Raw genomic sequence first — 5,758 nt, 5'->3', positions numbered from 1 at the left:
TAATTTTTATCCGGGATGTTCTATGTCCCAGATATAGCAGCAGTAATAAAATGTTGCAACTTTGCAAGGTTCTCGTTGACAATTCTTTTGCTTGCTCTGTCGATTCGAACCTTGCTTCTATTGTGGTGAATTTTATTCCTCTATTCAAGTATTTAATTTGGCTCGTTGTGCCAAGGCATTTTTCTATGGAGCTTTCCTCCAAGTGTTCGAATCTCTTTGACTCCATGTTATAAGTTTTATAAACTATAGTTTTTTTCTTTTATTTTATTTTGCAGTTCACTCGATTCTCCGTCTTTCTCTGTAATCATTCCAAAGAATGCTTGGATTTCCATGACCTTTAAATTGATTTGTTCTTGGCCACTGCAAAATTCATGGTAGATTTTTCTTCGATTGAAGACATTTTTTTTTTTTTGCAATAAACAATTCCGTATCACAGAGAGAAAAACAAATTTTACAATTTCCAAAAAACGGAAGCACAATTCAAAAAAAAGTTCATACAGTATTCCTTCCCCCAAAGGGAGAGAGTAACAGTTCACAAAAAGTGATAACAGTAGTAACAACAGTATTTCCCTTGCGGGAAAACAACAAATACAAATGTAACAATAACAGTAATTTTAACACAATAATAACTAACCTTATGGCACAATCAAGCAATAATCGAACTCAAGACCAAGGCTGGAGCCAAAAGACATTGACTTGCTGTGTCACTGAAGTTTTATAGGGTGCACTCGGCTCATCAGAGGTTTAGAAAAGACTGTCTCACGTGACCTTATCAGAAGGCTGCAATTGGTTGGTTTACACCCTGGCGCAAAATAGAACAAGAGACAAATTGCGCCAATACCAACCAATCAGAGTAGTGGATACAACAGGGTCCAAAGATGCAGTCGAAGGCTAGCTGTTATCTGCTACGTCCGCATTCATGTATATATAACAGAGAGAGAGAAAAGCTTCGCTACACTGTAAATGTGCACTTCTTTGTTACAAATTTCAGTGTTCCTGGCCAACTCTGAACCAGGAAAGCTCTTAATCTTTAATTCAAGATAAGCCTAAATGTGAATATGGTCAAGAATAAAATAATACAGATATAGTTGTTGTGCTGTCTTGGTAAGATAGTTTGTTTGTGTTGGTCACCATTGTCACACTGGAATGATACATTGGTACTTATTGGTGTGAGCTTAGCTGCCTGTTAAACCATAATAAACAGGCATGAACATAGTTGCATATTTTAATGGTACGATTTATTGAACAAGAGAACAATTCAATATAAACTTCTAACAATTGCTGGTAGTGATTGGAATAAAACAAAGTAATGACTAAGTAGACTTGAAATGCTGGAAAGAGTTGGCCTGCAAGTATGAAGAAAAGTTCCTCTTCAATTCTAGCCAGATTCAGTTAAGGAAAATTTGGTGTTGCTGGATGAGAGATGAGGTGTAATTTCTGGTGACTCTCGCATATCTTTGTGACTGTTCTGGTTCGCTTGTCAAGAGGAGAGATATCTATTCTCTGGACCTTTCTCAAACCTCTACTGTTAATCTGGTTTTCTTGTGGTAAGAGGTGAGATGTATGTTTCCTGGTTGCTGTCAAGCCTCTGTGAAGATTCTTGGTGCCAAACTGCTTTATAACTAGAGAAAAGTGCTCAAATCTTAGGGACATTTCAGATAGTGTCCATGATATAGCTGCAAGCTGATTAGTTGATAATTAGAACATGTGATTTGCATGTGATTAACTCATGTCATCAACTTGATAACCAAAATATGTTAGGTTTGATCCAAGCTTTCGCTACATAAGTCAGTACCCATGAACCATATTTACAAAATAAGCACCAATTTGTTATTGGATAGGCAGTCAATGTGTAATTTGCATAAATTACTGTGGCCATGTGGTAAGAAGCTTGCTTCTCAATGACATAGTTCTGGGTTCAGTCCCACTGCGTGGCACTTTGAGCATGTGTCTTCTACTATAGCTTTGGGTTGACCAAAGTCTTGTGAGTGGATTTGGTAGACGTAAACTGAAAGAAGCCCGTTGTATATATACATATATATATGTATTTATGTGCCTGTTTTTGTCCCCCTACCATTGTTTGACAATCGATGTTGGTGTTTTTATATCCCAGAAATTTAGTAGTTCAGTAAAAGAGACCAGTAAAATAGGTACTAGGCTTACAAAGAATAAGTCCTAGGGTCAATTTGTTCAACTAAAGGTAGTGCTCCAGCATGGCCACAGTCAAATGACTGAAATGTGTAAAAGAGTAAGAGAGTAAATGTAAATCAAATGTACAGATGTGAGTTAAATACTATTTACATGATGGGTTACAGTGATGACTTTTCGGTGTCTTTGTTTGTACTGACTTTTGAATGAGCATCTGTGCAATGTCTAGATTGTCGTGTAGTTGGAAGCAGTGTAGATAATTCTGGGTTTGCTGTCAATACGGAAAGTATGAATATGGTATTGGAAATATGAATACTGAATCTCAATACAGTGATTGAACTAAGATGTGTTAAGTGTGATTTACTGGATGTACGTGGAGGCGCAATGGCCCAGTGGTTAGGGCAGCGGACTCGCGGTCATAGGATCGCGGTTTCGATTGCCAGACCAGGTGTTGTGAGTGTTTATTGATCGAAAACACCTAAAGCTCCATGAGGCTCTGGCAGGGGATGGTGGTGAACCCTGCTGTACTCTTTCACCACAACTTTCTCTCACTCTTACTTCCTGTTTCTGTTGTGCCTGTAATTCAAAGGGTCAGCCTTGTCACACTGTCATGCTGAATATCCCCGAGAATTACGTTAAGGGTGCACGTGTCTGTGGAGTGCTCAGCCACTTGCACGTTAATTTCACAAGCAGGCTGTTCCATTGATCGGATCAACTGGAACCCTCGACGTTATAAGCGACGGAGTGCCAACAACAACTGGATGTACAGCAAACTTCTAAGACTATATTGCTTAGAAAAGTAAGTTTAAAAGTAACTGGTTTGATTGTCAGTTGTATCTAAAGTATTGTATTGACGATTGTTGTTTAGCCCTAGGTCTGTCCTGATTGAGTAGACATGATCAAAAGCATTCCAAAAGGGATCATCCCATTTTTTTTTAAACATCTAGGATTACATTAGTCAATGTGTTCTTCACTTTTCAAGTTGGTAGGGAATTTGTTTGTTATTTCTTGCATTTTAGGCACCCTTCCAGGTTCAAGGTGACTGTATGGTATGAGTTCAGTGCAAAAGGTAAAGGAATATATTATTAGATTGGATTGTAAGATGGCAAGCTGGCAGAATCGTTAGCATGCCAGACAAAATGCTTAGTGGCATTCCATCTGTCTTTACATTCTTAGTTCAAATTCTGCTGAGGTCAGTTTTGCCTCTCATCCTTTTGGAGTTGATAAAATAAGTTCCAAATGATTGAGCACTGGGGTTGACGTAATCGACTACCCTCCTTCCCACAAATTTGTGCCTATAGTAGAAAGGATTATTTTCTGCTTGGGAGGCTTATAAACTAAATCAGACTGAGTATTAAGTCAAAATATTTGTGTATGTATATGTTGGGAGGCAGTTTGGTTGATAGTTAATGTTGGAAGTTTCTGATATTAACAAATAAGCATTCCTTAAGAATATATAATGTGTGTGTATGTGTATATATATATATATCTTTTATTTTTTACTTGTTTCAGTCATTTGACTGTGGTCATGCTGGGGCACTACCTTGAAGTGTTTAGTTGAACAAATTGACCTCAATACTTATTGTTTTTTAAAGCCTGGTACTTATTCTTTCGGGCCCTTTTTGCCAAATTGCTAAGCTATAGGGATGTAAACAAACCAACAGCAGTTATCAAGCATTGGTGGGGGACAAACACAAAAACATACAGATGCATAAACACACCCATCATCATCATTTAATATCCATATTCCATACTGGCATGAGTTGGATGGTTTCACAAAAGCTGGCAAGCCAGAGAGCAGTAACAAGCTCTATTGCCTGTTTTGGTATGGTTTCTACAACTGGATACCCTTCTTAATACCAACCACTTTACAGAGTGTACTGGGTGCTTTTTTTTTTTTTTTCATAGTACCAGTACCAGTGAGGTCACCAAATAACTTGCAAAACAAGACAAAGTCCGCTTGACTGGGTGGAGTAGTATTGAGGGAGGCGGCGTATTGGGTGGAGTAGTATTGAGGGAGGTTAAAAGAATAATAGGATAAAGAGAGATATCTTACTGTAGATATCCTTTATGGATTGCTTGAAGCTTACTAACTTTCTACATCTCAATCCTTGAATCTTACAACTACATAACATTTTATATATATATATATATACACTGTATAAAAGATTGTGGGTAAGTCCAAAACAATGCAAGGTAAATCACAAGAAAACAAATATGTGAATTAATGTAGACTTACCTTGTATTCAATATTTCAGAGTTATGACCCCATTTTCAAGCAGTTGACGAATGTTGTCGATATGCATGTGTGTGTGTGGAGTGGACATGTGCAGAAGGGTGTTGCTATAGCAACCAGCTAGCTTCCTGTAACTCCCTTCTATTATTGATCTTGGGTTTCTTTTGGTGTATGAAGATAGCCTCAGAGATTCTAAGGTTGCCCCTGTACCACTTTGTTGCCTTGATGTGCACTGTGAACTCCCGGGACTGGCATTTCCCTACAAGTTTCTTCACGGAAGTGTCTGCCTGCATGTGTTCCTTAACATGTACATGCAGTTTTCTTGTCATGCTTCTGATGTAGGATATGCCACATTTGCCACAGATGATCTCATATATGACATTGGTCCTCTGGCACAATTCAGGGTCATTGATGGGGCAGTTTGACAATGTGCACTCCTCAGAGTAGTGAGAGGTGTTGTTCTTGGGAAGGGCCGGTGTGCACTATCTGTATATTGAGTCCTTCCCTGCAGACTGTGTAGTATCACTGCAGTAGTTCTGTCATGAAAGTGTGGTAGGTTCAGGAAGCATGAGCGTGGCCATTGCCAGTACCGCCTGACTGGCCTACATGCGGGTGACACGTAAAAGCACCCACTACACTCTCTGAGTGGTTGGCGTTAGGAAGGGCATCCAGCTGTAGAAACTCTGCCAAATCAGATTGGAGCCTGGTGTAGCCATCTGGTTTCACCAGTCCTGAGTCCAATCGTCCAACCCATGCTAGCATGGAAAGCGGACATTAAACGATGATGATGATGATGTGCCAGACTTGGGAGTATGCTGGTTCTTCCGCGGTTTATTGACCTTGATGTTCTTCAGGCACCGCTGTTTAGCTAAAATTGGTGGGTAGCCATTCAGGAGGGTTAGATCTCTGAGGAACTGTTTGATGTAGATGGCCTTGTCGGTCACAATGCTGCAATTATTGTTTATACGTGCACAAAGTCCTCATAAGTAGGAAGGCAGACAAAACACAAACCCCTTCAGGTAGATAGCCCTGCTCGATCTGTAGAAAAAGAGTGGGAAGTAACTCTATAAGATGCACCCAGTGCAAGCTATGGACACATAAGAGGTGCAGCAATATCAAAGGAAGGTTAACTAGGAAGTTAGTTTTTGTTTGCAGCAGATGTTCTGGAGCTATAAATACTGGAAATGTGCAGAAAACAACTTCTGCCACATTCCAGGGAGAAAAACTAGAAGTGGTTGATAGCTTCCGCTATCTTGGTGACCAAATTAGCAGTGGAGGTGGATGCGCTGAAAGCGTAGCTGCTAGAATTAGAATAGCCTGGGCAAAGTTCAGAGAGCTCTTACCTCTGCTGGCGACAAAGGGTCTCTCTCTCAG

At 39.7% G+C, this 5,758-nt stretch overlaps 1 protein-coding gene across 8 annotated transcripts in view; it reads left to right on the top strand.

Moving 5' to 3' along the window:
- Positions 1 to 5,758, top strand: part of LOC106876238 (uncharacterized) — a 36,292-nt gene that overhangs the window by 6,823 nt on the left and 23,711 nt on the right. For 2 of the 8 annotated variants that reach the window (XR_008264247.1, XR_001410213.2), the window contains one exon: positions 276 to 374. The exons of the other annotated variants lie outside the window; for them this stretch is intronic. The gene's annotated coding sequence lies outside the window, so the exon portion shown is untranslated. The remainder of the gene's footprint in view (positions 1 to 275; positions 375 to 5,758) is intronic. 8 annotated transcript variants of the gene reach the window in all.

Source organism: Octopus bimaculoides, chromosome 5, assembly GCF_001194135.2.
Source record: "Octopus bimaculoides isolate UCB-OBI-ISO-001 chromosome 5, ASM119413v2, whole genome shotgun sequence".
NCBI classification, from domain to species: domain Eukaryota; kingdom Metazoa; phylum Mollusca; class Cephalopoda; order Octopoda; family Octopodidae; genus Octopus; species Octopus bimaculoides.
Note: the sequence above shows the minus strand (reverse complement) of the source record. Positions and strands in the feature narration are given on the sequence as shown.